General features: G+C 39.0%; 1 protein-coding gene across 7 annotated transcripts in view; it reads left to right on the plus strand.

Moving 5' to 3' along the window:
- The window catches only part of LOC139936110 (neurobeachin-like), a 277,304-nt gene that overhangs the window by 195,155 nt on the left and 65,824 nt on the right, over positions 1-16,325 (plus strand). The window lies entirely within an intron of this gene.

Genomic DNA, 16,325 nt, shown 5'->3' on the forward strand with positions numbered 1-16,325 from the left:
CCAAGGGGTAGAATGACAATCCACATCCTCCCCCAACAACAGAGGAAGCCCCCCCCCCCCCACACACACCCCTCCCTAACTTTCCCTGCCATACGGTTCCAACCATTGACCAAAACTACACAATTTTCTGGCTTTCATAATGGGCGATATTGACCCAAATGTCTGGTTGTTCATGGGGCACACAGTGGGACATGGGGGTCGACATGACTCCTTTCCATTCGTTATCTTTATGTGTGATGAGACACCCCGCCTCTACCTGCCATGTAGGGTTTGAACAAACATTGGTACAGTGCCCCCACCCCCTCTTCTGCTCAGATTCTGTCATAATGGTTGATATTAACCCAAGTGTCTGTTTTTATAGGGGCACATTGTGGGACTGAGGGTCTACATGACTCCTCTCCCTGGGATGAGACCCTACCTGTCACTGTCATATGGGGTTTCATCAACCATTGGTATAATTACAGCCCCCCCCCCCCTTCTGTCCAGGCTCTGCAATAAGGGGTGATATTCACCCCGGTGTGTGGTTGTTAAGGGGCACACAGTGGGACTGGGGGTCGACATGACTCCTCTCCCAAGCTTTACGTGTGATGAGACATCCTAAACAGCCTCCCTGTTATAAAGGTGCTTGGACAGTCAGTACAAACCTTTTTCTCAGTTCCTCTGAATGGGGGTGACTACCCCCCCCCCCTTTCTTTAGCCATTGAGGGTGACGTTACATACCCCCTTCCCCCCTAGCCACCAAGGGGGGATGAATCACCCGTCCTCAGTGGTTAGCTCACGCACGTATACGAGTCATTCACCACAGGCAAAGAAGACAAGGCGGCAGACCGAGCCCGTGGGTGATGATAGGTAGCAAAGCCGGCTGTTCAGGCAAAGCCCTATAACAACATGACCCACCCAGTGCTATCATCACAAGCTATACCTCATACATACACCGACTCGCTTCGGCAACAAGCAGGAAATTCACAGTTTGTACACACGCTAATGCGGCATTTCCATATCTTCTTTCTCTGGAGAATTGGCATGGAGCTGATCTACTGTTAAAAAGATACTGGGAGTACCGGATCATCGGGCCGGCCAGGGTTGCCCTGCAGTGATGACTTGCTAAAAGATAGCAACCTTACTAAACAAAACGTCACATTGCTTCTTCAGATTTTCTCTCCCCCCATCCCATACGTACCTAGTAAAGATTGGGTGGTGGGGACAGTTTTAAGACATGTCAGTTGCTCCTTGGCCGAATTCTCACAGGACAAAACCTTGTACGTCAATATTGTATTCAAACATTTTGTGAAATTAGTATGATGGAGTATGAACCTTCAATCAAAGAATGGCTTTACCTTTTGCATTCAATCCAATCATTTAAATTTGCGTGTAACATTCATTTTTGCATACATTTTGTGCTATAATTAGTAAGTTTTACGCTCCTTTTAATTATAGTTCTTGAGGGCGCTCGTTATCGTCGATTTATAAAACGATTATACTAAAACCCCAGGAACAATCCATTTGCCAAAAACCAAGTGCACTGCTATATACCCACTTAAATAAGTGCTTTTCATTTGCGTGTAACATTCATTTTTGCATAAATCTTGTGCTATAATTAGTAAGTTTTACGCTCCTTGTAATTATAGTTCGCTTGCCTCTTGAGGGCGCTCGTTATCGTCGATTTATAAAACGATTATACTAAAACCCCAGGAACAATCTATTTGCCAAAAACCAAGTGCACTGCTATATAACCTCTTAAATAAGTGCTTTTCGAGGTGTTGTGAAAGTTGGCTTTAACTTTCTAACAATCAAGAATGAAGAGATTGGTATTGTTGTGTTTTATAGTTCAAAGTGACAGACTACAAGTTGGCAATTATAAACCGCGGAAATGACGATCAGAGCTTGATCAGTAAACATCTAGAGAGCTAACTGCTCGTACAGCTATAGGTGAGGCCTAATTAAATATGCAAATGTTAACAAACTAACAAAGAAACTTAAAAGTAAATTACACTTTGTGTCGGCATTTTTTTAAATTGACCACAATCTCATCTTTCAATATGACTCAGCAAGCCAACCAATCACGCCAACGTTATCCCCCATAATTTGTTTCGTAAATTCCTATCCGAAGTACACCCGCATCAAGATGGTTCCACGAGATGTGTCGACCGTTAATTGGCCGATGAACAATCATTCCTTCTGACTTGAGAGTTTTTTTTTTTTTGGTTTAAGTTAACGGTCTGTATTGCTCACTAAACCCACTTAATGCCACATAAGACAGTGAAAGGGAATTCAGTGGTTTGGCCTAAGCCCGTTCGATTCCTCACCCATTGAGTACGTAGAGGTTGCTGCTGTTAAAGGACACTGGACACGTTTGGTAAATGTCAAAGACCAGTAGTCTCACTTGGTGTATCCCAACATAATGTATACAATAACAAAATTTGTGAACATTTTGGACTCAATTGGTCATCGAAGTTGAGAATGAGAATGATGAAAGAGAGACAGAATAACACCCTTGTTGCACAAATCTGTGTGCTTTCAGCCAGATGCATATCTAAAAAGATTCAGCCCTGAAGTCTTCAGTATTTTAGTGAGAAATTACCTCTTTATAAAAAAAACTACTTCAGAGGGGGCAGTTTCTCACAATGTGTTATACTATCAACAGCTCCCCATTGCTCGTTACCAAATACGTTTTTAAACATAACAAGCAATTTGAGCTATTACCAACAGTGTCCGGTGCCTTTAAAGGACCCATCACCCTCTTCACAGAAACACTCCTTTCCACACAAGTTCCGGCGCTAGCATCCACCCATGTTTCTTGCCAGCCTAATTCCCCCACTCCGGCTTCAAGCCCCTCTAATACTCCCTTAAGTCTTGTCCCCCTTTCACAGCATAGTGTTGAGAACCAATGAAGGACTTAGGTAGGGTGGGGTCTTACCCGGAGATTCATAGTCAAATTGAGCTAGATTCTAGCCATTTATTTCTCTTACCGGGCATGTTTGATGTGGGTCAGAGGTCAAATGGTCAGACTGCTTAGGGGAGATGGAGTACTGTATAAGGCACCAAGTAAAACGTTGTTATAGGTCGACTTGACTCAACGGTTTTCGGACAGTAGAGCTCCCATATGCTTCATGTCTTCAAGAATTTGCAGTATATTCTAGGCATCGTTATTGTTAGTGGTGCAGACAGGGGGAATATTTTGAGGAATTGTGCCTTTGATGATACAAGCATGCAACTAGGCACGCAGTTATAGTATGTGATTAAACATAGGCTATATTTAACTATCCGGCAATCGCAGATTTGTCATTTAAAAAAAAAAGAAGTAGAATAACAAGCATTTTTTCAATTTTCAAAGTGGCTGCCACACTTTCTGAAATACTGTGACCGTGTGCCGAATTCAATACCTAAAATTGGTAACATCAATGGCAAAATCCCAGAACCTTTACATGCCGTACTTTAGCCGTTTTGGAAATCAAACAATACTGTACTGGTCTGTGGTGGATAGCTATTTTGTTGTTCTGAACTATTGTATGATTCAGCTGAAATTTGTGAGAACTGGGAATCTGGTGAGATCCTCACTCTACAGTGACATATTCTACCTTTTGGAATTCATTAAAATTATGTGATCAACGTTACTCCATATTGTTCACCTTGTATTTCTCGATGTTCGTTTCAATCATTGTACAGGAAATTCATCACGGCATTAGGCTTCCCGCAAATGTCCTTTTTAATCGACGATAAGAAACATACTCATGAGAGTTGCACCCACATTTTCAAGGTCAAACTTAAAATAACCCTGTCAGCAAAAATACAGATTCTGTCTTCTCATAGTGGAACTGCACGAACTCGAACTGCACTCGAACTGCACATTGTTAGCTCGGTGCACATCAGAATGTATACCGAACGTCCACAGTCCACACCGGTTCTTCTCAGAACGGACAAATCTACTACAAAATGGTATACCCGCTGCCAAAACATAGGATTCAAACTGCCTCTAGCTACCGGGTAACCTCGATAGTCTAGTTGGTAAGACACTGCTCTAGAATTGCAATGGTCGTGGGTTCACAGAACTCGGGAAAGTACTGAGTAAACAGTGCTAACACACATCGGTGTATGGGTAAAAACCAAAAATTATTACTTCTATACAAATAGTTTTACACAGTGTTGTATAACCGCAAGTTTACTTTACTATAGCCGTTCTTATGACCCACGTGCACTGACGTAAAAATATAGACCTTTTCATTTTATTCAACTAGAGGAGCTATTTTATTGAATAACATATATAAAGGTTCCGATTATAAAACCTGGCGGCTCCGAAAATGAACTTGGCAGTTCCGATTATGAACTTGGAGATTCCGACGGGGAATTTGGGGTTTCCGACTTGGAATTTGGGGGTTCCGACTTGGAATTTGGGGGTTCCGACTTGGAACTTGGGGGTTCCGAATCACACTTTCCTTGCAGTGTAATTGATTCTCTTTAGTCTGAGTGCATTGCTTTTACGTGCTTTGATTGGACGAAAAGATAAAACAATTCATGTTTATTTTGTAAGATGTCTTATCTCAGGTGCATACGAGGGGGGAAAGATAGTGCACCATCCTTTTGCTTTCTCCATCCCTATTGAATGTGTCGATCGATGCTGCTCTACTGCAAAGGAATGGTATGAGCTAATGGCAAAGAACATTCACTACAACAGTTGTTTGCCGACACAGTTTTATTACCCTTTTTTGTAAAGCCCAATAACAAGCCCCCTAAATGATGTCGTTGACCCCCCCCCCCCCCTCGAAAAATATATAGGTTCACCACTGAGCCTATGCTTATATAGTTATTCATTTTGGAAGTTACAGGCTACCACTTCCTTCCTCACACAAACCACCGGTCCCGCCCCAAGTATAACCTCAATCGTTTGGGCAAAGTGTGATTTGTAAATAGCAAACGATGCGTGCCGATGTAACATTGTTTGAAGTAAGATCAGCTGTGTTTGGTGAATGCTCATCGGAATCTGAACTTGGGAAGCCATTTCAGCACTTCTGTCTAAAGACATGGTCCTTCACTTTATGGTCTGTGTAGTTCCAACTGGTCCTTATTTATGGGACTTATCTATGGTCCTAAAACCACGGTCCTCCTGTTGTCCTGTTACTTATTAATTACTTGTACGGACTTTGTGATCTTTGTCTATGGTCGTATTGCAATTTTTTAGTTTCTCTGCGCTGTTTTGTGTTTATTTGGGGTCTTTTGGGGGTCTTTTCGGTTCTTTGTGGGTTAAGCTTCTTTCTTTCCAAAACACCTCAATTTAAGACTTGTTGTGTAGGCCCCCAAACGGAAAGTCCAGTTGTCATTAAGACGGCAAATCTTGTTAATTGCGGGTTCCAAAACGTGAACCCAGTTTTTAATCCTTTAAATAAGACGTAATATTAGAGAGCGTCAGTCCTCATTAAGAAGTCAAGCTCTTCGAACTTGACAGTAATTAACATATTATTGTATTCGGAGACAGTTATTATCTCGGCCCACCACATTCTGCTGGGGCATCACGCACGGGGTTTATCCCCCTGAAGGAAGCCCGTCCTATCCCCACCCCCTTCCCCTTCCTTGGATGGTGCCGTTGGTTGGCAGTGTGCATGGCTGCAGGTTTTACTGGGTATATAATAGTCCATTACCGAGATGTGTATATACATGTATGTAAATAGACGGCATATGTAATAGTACTGGGCGCATTTCTAATTTGTATACATATTTTACCCTAAATACGTGCAATCCACACAAAAGATCAAGGCTGTATGAAATGTTCTCATAACAGAAAAAGAGCTTACAGTGGCAAAACGTGTGGACGCACTGTCCTTGTGATTTTGAATTTCAACACTTGAAGCTCCCATCTCCATTGAACTTGCACACTGTGTTCATTACTGATACATTAATTCTGAATCAAACTCATTCTCCATCAAAATTGAGCATGGCTACTGTATTAAAGGTACTGGACACGCTTGGTAATTGCCAAAGACGAGATAATAATGGAAGAAAAAAAACACCCTTGTCACACGAAGTTGTTTGCTTTCAGATGCTTGATTTCGAGATACTCAAAATCAAATTTTGAGGTTTCGAAATCAAACTCGTGGAAAATTACTTCTTTCTCGAAAACTACGTTACCTCCGAGGGAGCCGTTTTTCACAATATTTTAAACTATCAACAGCTCTCCATTGCTTGTTACCAAGTAATGTTTTATGCTCATAATTATTTTGAGTAATTACCAATAGTGTCCAGTACCTTTAAGTACTTTAATCAACTCTGGAACCACAGCGTGCAATTATACGGCCTTGGAGTTTCTCTCACGTGGGGCTTAAATGTTTACCAACTTCCCCCGCAACAATCTTAAGCAGATGCAGACAAAAAAAAATCCCCAGCATCGTGAGTTTGTCAGAATCAAGATTATTTAAAGGCGCTGGATAATATTGGTAATTACTCAAAATTATTGTCAGCATAAAAACTTACTTGGTAATGGGCAATTGGGAGCTGTTGATAGTATAAAATATTATGAGAAACAGCTCCCTCTGAAGTAGCGTAGTTTTTGAGAACGAGGTAAATTTGTTTTCAAATAATAAAAGACTTCAGCTGAAGCCTTTAATTATGCATCTGAAAGCACACAAAGTAATTCAACAAGGGTGTTTTTTTCTTTCATTTTTCTCTTGCAACTTCGATGACTAATTGAGTCAAACTTTTCACAGATTTGTTATTTATGTATTATGAAGGGATACACCAAGTGAGAATATTGGTCTTTGACAATTACCAAACATGTCCAGTGCCTTTAAAAAAAACACCACTCAATGACGCAAAGTGTTCCAATCCCTCAAACTTTGCAAGTAACGCAATTAGGGGAGATATTACTCTAATGCAGACCGTGACACTGGGGGCTCTCAGAGCGGGGTTTCTCCCCGGCTCAGTCCTGCATTTTGGCGGTCAACATTTCAATAAATATCGGGGGCCCCTTTTCACGGAACGTGTCCGTGCATTCATTGGCCGCACTTTAGCCACTTTCATATCCACTGCGGAATCAGTTTCAAAATTGTCAAGGTCTCTGTATGCATATTTTGTGTTAGAATATTCTGCTGTCGTTCGTAGTTCTTTTAAAGACACTGTACACTATTGGTGATTGTCAAAGACTAGCCTTCACAGTTGGTGTATCTCAACATATGCATAAAATATCAAACCTGTGAAAAATTTAGCTCAATCGGTCGTCGAAGTTGCGAGATAATAATGAAAGAAAAAACACCCTTGTCACACGAAGTTGTGTGCGTTTAGATGCTTGATTTCGAGACCTCAAATTTTAAATCTGAGGTCTCGAAATCAAATTCGTGGAAAATTACTTCTTTCTCGAAAACTACGTCACTTCAGAGGCAGCCGTTTCTCACAATGTTTTATACTACCAACCTCTCACCATTACTCGTTACCAAGTAAGGTTTTATGCTAATAATTATTTTGAGTAATTACCAATAGTGTCCACTGCCTTTAAGAACCCATTGATAGAGCAGTGGATATTATGCGACATCCGTTTTTGGTGGATTCTTTAATAGGATATCAAAATAAGAGCATAGGCCTATACGACATATCCGTAGCAACTGAACAAATCAAGTTTCATGATTTTTTTTTTTCTTGGCGTTATTCTGTTTCTAATTCGCGGCCTCCAAATAAGGTTTATTTGTTTCCCACTAGATTTATATTGTACCAAAAATAATAGTAGACGTCATAATACGAGGAATAAGAAATGTTTTCGGACAGTTAAAACATCTTGACAAGGAGTCATAAACCCCTGGTCATAATCTTAGTAGAATATTAGCGAATAATGGGGCATAATCCAGGACACAAACCACAAACACAATTTTAGATGAAGCAATTTGTTACAAAAAAATGTAGATTCAAACAAGAGACTCTTTAAAGGTCCCTGGAAAATCAGTGTAAGCTTTGCGAATAATGAACTGGTAATTGATTCCCAGCAATATGCACCGAAGGATAGCCATACCTAATGGGTGTACTGGCCTTCAAGAAACTTGACAAAATAGGACCACACAATGAACCAGACGGCCCTTCAACTCGCCCCCACACTCTAACCCATTGCCAATCAGTATTCATGCACTCCCGCCGAAATGTTTGACACAAATACTGACCACAGTGAATGACAGTAAAGTTGTTATTTTGAGATTGGACATTGGAAATTCAAATAAGATTGTTTTACAATGAATGTCTACCTTGTACATCGATAATGGATATTGGACATTGGACATTCAGAGATTTGTACAGTGAATTTCTACCTTGTACATGTACATCGATATTGGACATTGGACATTCAAATAGGATTGTTTTACAGTGAATGTCTACCTTGTACATCGATATTGGGTATTGGACATTCAGATAGGTACATGTACGTACAGTGAATATCTCACATCGATATTGGTTATTGGACATTCAGATAGGTACATGTATGTACAGTGAATGTCTCACATCGATATTGGTTATTGGACATTCAGATGGGTACATGTATGTACAGTGAACGTCTCACATCGATATTGGATATTGGACATTCAGATAGGTACATGTACGTATAGTGAATGTCTCACATCGATATTGGGTATTGGACATTCAGATAGGTACATGTACGTACAGTGAATGTCTCACATCGATATTGGATATTTGACATTCAGATAGGTATGTACAGTGAATGATATGGCTGTGCAAACCTATGTGAATGTCAAATATCCAATATCAAACTAACTTTGCTGTCATCCCAATGAAGTCATCTCGGATTTAACTTTCTCAATTTTAATAAACTCAAATTGAGACTTTGATTTTTGTATGCTGATATTTTAAACTGCATATTATCGTCTGAAATTCATGTTTGAACTTGGAATACGATTTGTGTTTGGTAAATAAACACCATGTACTATCAGACAGAATTAATCTTACAGGTGTTACGCGTAAAGTCTAACAATGAGATTTCGTATTTTTGATTGATTTACGCTCGTATATCATTTAACAAAAAATAATAATATGCTTTTCAGTCGTTGACCCCAAAATTGACTTCAGAGAAACTAGACACACACACAAAAAAAGCAATTCATAGACACACATCATTAGATCCCTCCGTGTGGCGAAAACGAAAAATCAATTAAGTATTTCGTTCTACTCGAACATCAATCACAACCCTATACCCTGTAGCGACTTGGGAACGTTTTGAGCGGGAACAAAACCAGTGCAAAGTATACAAAGTGGAGATGCGTTTGTGCTCACCGCACAAGCCACGCTCACAATACACAAACAGAATCTAAAACCATAAAGCTGGTTTGGATACAAAGGCTGCGAATGTACAGCAATACATCAGCAAAAATATTAGTTCAAGTGATCACTCAGGGACATTTTTGAGGGCCGCATTTCATAAATTTCTTCCGCAGGAAAGTTGTAAAATGCTTTTCTTAATAACTTTCAAATGGATGTGCAGATAATCTATAGGATCGATCTAGGTTTACATGAGTTTCACATTTCCTCGAAAATGTCAACTTGTCAAATATAATAATCGTCAATGGATGCTCTGTTACCTAGTGAGGAGTTTGAGAATCGCCCAAAATTGTGCAAGGGTCGAACCGATGGTGTACTTAAGGAGACGTTTAAAGGGGGTTTCTTGTGACTCTAGGAATATGCATAGGCCCTATACAAAAAAAAATGAGGACTTAATCTTTCCCCACAAAAGGAATTAAGAAAAACAACTAAAGAGTAAATGTGATCATATACCGTTTCCGATGAGAACTAAATATTCAGATGTAGGCCTACGAGTAGGGATAGGCCCAGCGTCATGGAAACGCTTTGAATTAACTTGTAAATAAGAACAACTTGTTGAAAAATTTATAATTATTAGTATTATTTCTGGTGGTGAAATCAAGGATGTTTTATACCTGAACTCAATCCCTGAAGCTCGCAAGCCTTCAGATCTGTAAACAAGGGTGTTTGGTATATGATACAGAAACAGCTGATACAGAAACCCCTACTCTTCCACGATAAGTGTTTTGGGATCTTTACCCGCACTCGACGGGAGCTACGGCTTAATTACCCACTGGAGGACAGAGTAATTACGGCCAAGCGTCTTACCCAATGTTACTAGTGTCACGACCGGGATTCGAACCCACACTCTGCCGATCAGAAACACCAGGCCTCATCTCTTTATTGGATCTTAATTTGAGATTAGAATGAAAATTAAAAACAGAAGCAAAAACTGCCATCATGACCTCACATGAATCTGTTGTTTTCACTTTACAACTTACGTAGGCCCTTCGTGTGTGAATAATGGATCATGAGCCAAACAAGACCTTTATGGGACGATCTCGCACTTCGATAATGTTTTCAATGTCTTCTGTAACCGTGACAGCAGCCCCAAAGCTAGGACAACCTGCTTGCATGAGCCAAACAAGCCCTTTTGGGACGATCTCGCACTTCGATAATGTTTTCAATGTCTTCTGTAACCGTGACAGCAGCCCCAAAGCTAGGACAACCTGCTTGCATGAGCCAAACAAGCCCTTTTTGGGACGATCTCGCACTTCGATAATGTTTTCAATTTCTTCTGTAACCGTGACAGCAGCCCCAAAGCTAGGACAACCTGCTTGCATGAGCCAAACAAGCCCTCTTTGGGACGATCTCGCACTTCGATCATGTTTTCAATGTCTACTGCAACCGTGACAGCAACCCCAAAGCTAGGACAACCTGCTGACACACATTGTTCCCACAACAATAGACATCTCGTCCTTCAACACACAACAGAATACAACACAAAATCTTAATAGGTACCGCACGTTTCTATTATTATAATGACTTATTTCTCTACCCATTGAGGATACCAATTGTAACCCGAGTTCACCATCCTATAAACGAGGTGTTCACTTTTCACTAGATGGTAATTTTTTTTTACGGCTTTAGAAAAAAAGGCTTCTCATTGGCAGATGTGACCCAAATGCTACAATTTCAATCATATATTGTTTTGATACGCATTTGATTTTTGACAGTTAGACAAAGAGTAATTTTTCATTCCTTGGTTTTGCTTGGGAGGTCGTGCCCTTACGGTCGACTGTCGGCTTTCTCAAGCTCTGTCACGAGACTATGATAGATATTATATTCAATTTCAAAAAGGAAAGCAGAAAACTGAACAATCGAAAACATGAAATAGTATGTGTCATGTTGAATGAATCCAGTGGACAATGATATTTTGTGAAGTTGAAAATCCCAAACGAGGCCGCTTTTAGTTTGTGAAGTTGATGTCAAAGAACAGGACATGTTCGTAAACATGAATGCACGCGCGATTCCTAAACACACACATGCTTGAAGATTTTTGAAGATTGTAAAATTTTATTCAATTTCGAAAGGAAAAGCAGAATCCTAAACAATCGAAAACATGACATAATAATGTGTCATGTTAGAATGAGTCAAGTGGACAATTGTAATGTGTGCCGTGGAAAATCCAACACGACGCCATTTTAAGTTGGTGATGAAGTTGTTGCCAAAGAAGCGACATGTTGGTAAACATGAATGCACGCGCGATTCCTAAACACACATGCTTGAAGATTTTTGAAGATTGTAAAATTATATTCAATTTCGTAAGGAAAAGCAGAATCCTAAACAATCGAAAACATGAAATAATAATAAAAACATGAAATAATAATACAAATCCAACACGACGCCATTTTAAGTTGGTGGTGAAGTTGTTGTTGGGGAACGGGACAACATGTTGGTAAACCTGAATGCACGCAATATTTTTGAAGATTTTTGAAGTATACATTTCTTCAATTTTTTAAAACTAAGATAAAAGCGCCCATATAGTTATAGAAATGACTATTATAAATAAATAAAGGAATCAGTTAATAAATAATATAAAAAATATCGGAACAAATGAATAAAAAAAAATACATACATAAATCTATCATTTTAATCAATAACAAATATTTAGGTAAATAAAGGAATCAATGAATAAATGAAATATATAACCAAATGAATAATTAATAAATAAATGAATAATGAATAAATAAAAATGGATAAATAAAGGACAAAAAAATAAATACATGAATGAATGAAGAGTACATAGTCTAGAGGATCCTGACAAGGATATAGGAATGTGCTCGTCAAAAAACACCGGCACTCGTTGCAAGAAATCCTGTCACACGTTTCTGTGGACGTTACACTCTTGCGTGTTGTTCGGGGAGAGTTGACTCGTTTTACTGACAGTTTTGAACCGTCATGAATTAATAGTATGTTAGTTTCTTGATAAAAGACAGCAAAATCAGGTTTTTTTTCAGTATAAATTATAAAGATCTTCAACAATCTTTGAATTTATAGGTGCAGGCATCACTACTGTGAGTGCAAACTGCAAAATTGCAGGCATCACTTAAAATTAGTTCAAAATGCATATGGACATGGTGCGTCTACATGTTTCTCCCAATGAACCCCAGCAACAATAATAGTTGAATATGATAATATTAATCCTCAATATTCTTACTAGGTATATATCTACTGACCCACATCAAGCATTAGCTTTATAAACACCGTATACTGCAACTTCGGGTGTGGATAAACCCATTTTTCATCTCAGCGGTTTCGCGGCGTTTTCAAGCGAGAATATATCCGCTCGAGTTACTAAATACCAACATAAAGCGGGATTTATAAACATAATATAGATTGTATCTGTGCTAGTTTTTGTGTGATGGAAGTTTTTTGAAAAGCTCCGTTTCTTGTTGTAATGTAATCAAAGCGTTAGATCTTTTATATCCAACGCTATGTTGTTACCGACTTTACCGACTTCGGGAACAAACTCACAGGCTTTGCCGACATAATCACTATGCCTGAAACTGAAGCATTAACCTGTATTGCTCTGCAGCCAGTGATCCAGTGCCGATTTGTTGTGTACATGGCTGTTTTAAACAGCGAGTGGTCGCTCTGTGTGTGTGTGTATACAAGCTATGAGATATCTCTCTTTTTTTGCAAGCATTATAGTTCAATCCCCCTGTCGTCTCGACATTTTGGTTGAGATTACAGAGTCTCAGAAGTCTGTAGTTCCTTCATCCATGGTCTTAATAGCGATTGGCTCTTGGTAAATTGCACAATGTCCAAAACCCAAACGCGGGGATAAAGACGTGCATGAAGCACATAAGAATCAAATATTGCTGAAAACAGAAGCACACGTCTTATGTGTAACTGTAGTTGGTATCTTATAACCTGCCCTCTTGGCTGTTATGCATGATTTTTCTTAATTGATGATAATTGACAATAAACGCAAATGAAAGTTTTCTTCATATTGACTCTATAGAAGTAAAACGCAGAATTTTGTTATTCAATATTCACTGGTGTAATGTACTAAGTGCGTAATGCACATCGGTGTTAGGGCAAAATATATAAGTACTTAGGTTATTGTCTTTTCAGTATACCATGATATGTCGTAGATAATGTAGCTTCATTATAGTTTCGACTCGAGATATTACTGACGTTGAGTCACTATTCCAGATCTCAGTGTATAAGAACAGCATCAAAATAAACGTCTCGACGCAAGTCTTCAAGTAGGCCTATTTGTATCAGTACAAAATATTAAATACATGAGCTTTTAATATTATTGGATCTCTAAAAAAAGTAAAAGAAAAAAGAAAAAAATAAGAAAAAAAATAGACATAGCATCCTCAAAATTGTATCTGTTGTCAGTGTGTGTGGCGCTGGTCGAAAACCTATCACGCAATAATGCTTAATGCTGATGGTTCAAGTGGGGTGGGTCATGTGATCTTGGTCATTATTTAAATGTCGTCTCACAATAAACACTTTCAACTATTTGTAATAAATACGAGTTTGAAGCGAAGTTAAGAATCATACACAAACAAGACTCATGTTGCGGTTATTGGCAGTCAACACCCGATGATATAGGGTTTTCTGGGGGCTATTTCTCATCAGGACAATATGCATTTTCTTTATAAGTTTGCAAAATCAGGCACAAATTTGAACCTTATGTAATGATAGTCTTATATATTATGCATGTATCTACTAATTAGGTACTTTAAAGACACTGGACACTATTGGTAATTGTCAAAGAATAGCCTTCACAGTTGGTGTATCTCAACATATGCATAAAATAACAAACCTGTGAAAATTTGAGGTTAATCGTCATCGAACTTGCGAGATAATAATGAAAGAAAAAAACACCCTTGTCACACGAAGTTGTGTGCTTTCAAATGCTTGATTTCGAGACCTCAAATTCTAAACTTGAGGTCTCGAAATCAAATTCGTGGAAAATTGCTTCTTTCTCAAAAACTACTTTACTTTAGAGGGAGCCGTTTCTCACAATGTTTTATACCATCAACCTCTCCCCATTACTCGTAATTAATAAAGGTTTTATGCTAATAATTATTTTGAGTAATTACCAATAGTGTCCACTGCCTTTAAAGGCGCTTGAACAAAAAGAAACATAAGATTATATGAGACCGATTTAGGTTAGTCCACCTTATAAGGGTTTAAAAGGTTTTAAATTAACGCATCGCCTCTGCAATACACAAAACTGGTTTTAAGCAAGAGTTGCCTTTTTGTCTATATACAATTTTCAACAAGTTTCATGCAGTCATCTGTGCTTGATAGATTTAGGCTTTGGAAGATCGCGTGAAAATGTATGTGCCGTTTGTATTGGTAGAATAAATCTGAACTACATGCCCGTTGGAATGTGATAAACGGACCGGTTAAAGCCATATCACAATCGGTTGTATCTACATAGGCGAAATGATCTGTTTTTATCACCGTCTGACAAATATTAATGGGGAAATAAATGAATGAAGTCGCCGCCCTGATGAGAAAAAAACCTTTCCAAATGAAGAAAAAATTCGCTAGTGAAAATGGTGATATGAAAATGGGTGATGTGGGATTGTGGTGCATCCATCATGCGTGTCGATTAGGCTTGGCATGAACACGACATACTGATTGGCCCCTCAATTACATGGCTAATAACTCTTCACAGGTCGCAGAAATGCATGTCCATGTCTTTTTTTTAACGGCATTTTCTATTCCTTTTTGTTGGTTGTAAATATTAATCAAGCCTATATAGTTTTAGTTTGGTCATGATGTAGTTTGTTGTTCATTATGTGGAATTCAGGAGGTTATTCATGTTTTCAACACAGAACATGATATCGAGAGATAGCATTTGAAAGATACTGACAAGAAAGGCAGAGGTAAAACTTAAAGACTAACTAATTACGTAAACATGTGCATGAGTTTTCGTAGCAACAACTATATACTTCGTAAGATATTGACGTAAACCTGCTGTGAAGATTTCAAAGCAATTGGTGTTGCATGTTTTTCAACAGCTCAAAATCCCTGACGAAAATGAGTGCGGTATCAATACTATACAACTATTGTTATTAGATTTCAAGCAACGGGCGTTGCATGTTTTATCCACAGATCAAAACCCAAAACGAACATGAGTTCGGTATCAAATTCCATACCACCAATGTGAACATTTCAAGCAATAGGCGTTTCATGTTTTCAAACAGCTCAAAACCCTTACGAAAATGAGTACGGTTTCAACCCTATACCCGCCGCCAGGCAGGCCCGATTAACATCCCCCTAGCACCTACCCGGACTAAAACCTCTTGTCAGTGTGGATGACTCTGCACACCCGCAACACAACAGCGGACGCCCAGGCCAGTCCAGCTAGAAAAACGGTCCGTCATTGATATAACTGTCCACCGTTGTACTACTTGCCAAAATTGTCACCCCCAGTCTATTCTTCTTGTTGTTTTGGTGTAAAAAACCTCCGGGACTTTCTATATAACAAGGAATCAGCCCAGCGTGGTGTGTGAGCATGGAGCTATTGGTTTGTCTGGACGGACAATGGTCTCGGTTTTTACGGGGTTGTGTAATGCTGCTAATCGGGTGGAAAAATCGAACGGGAAACCACGACCACTTCGTTGGGGTTGCAGTGCGTTCGACTGTTTGTGACCGTGGAAGCTGAAATGTCATAAGCCATTGATATTTAATGAATATCTGTTTTTTGTTTATAAACACCCGTATTCATATCACTGCGGAAGCCTCGTTATTGTGTTTCTTGTTTTCCATACGACTGGTTACAATGGTAACATGTTTTTTAATAATGTGATGGAGATACTATGGTTCTTTCATTGTGCACAAAGTTGTCGTATATGAAACCATTTTGTTGTCAAACCTGTCTGTATTCATTAATTAACGTTATCAGCTTGAGCACATTTACCTCATTTAAAAACAATTCTTGACCTTATTTAATTTAATTTATTCATTTATTATGCGCAAGTTTCGTTTAAAGTGTGTACAGATGCGCATTGCCA

This window comes from Asterias amurensis, chromosome 4 (assembly GCF_032118995.1).
Source record: "Asterias amurensis chromosome 4, ASM3211899v1".
Lineage (NCBI taxonomy): Eukaryota > Metazoa > Echinodermata > Asteroidea > Forcipulatida > Asteriidae > Asterias > Asterias amurensis.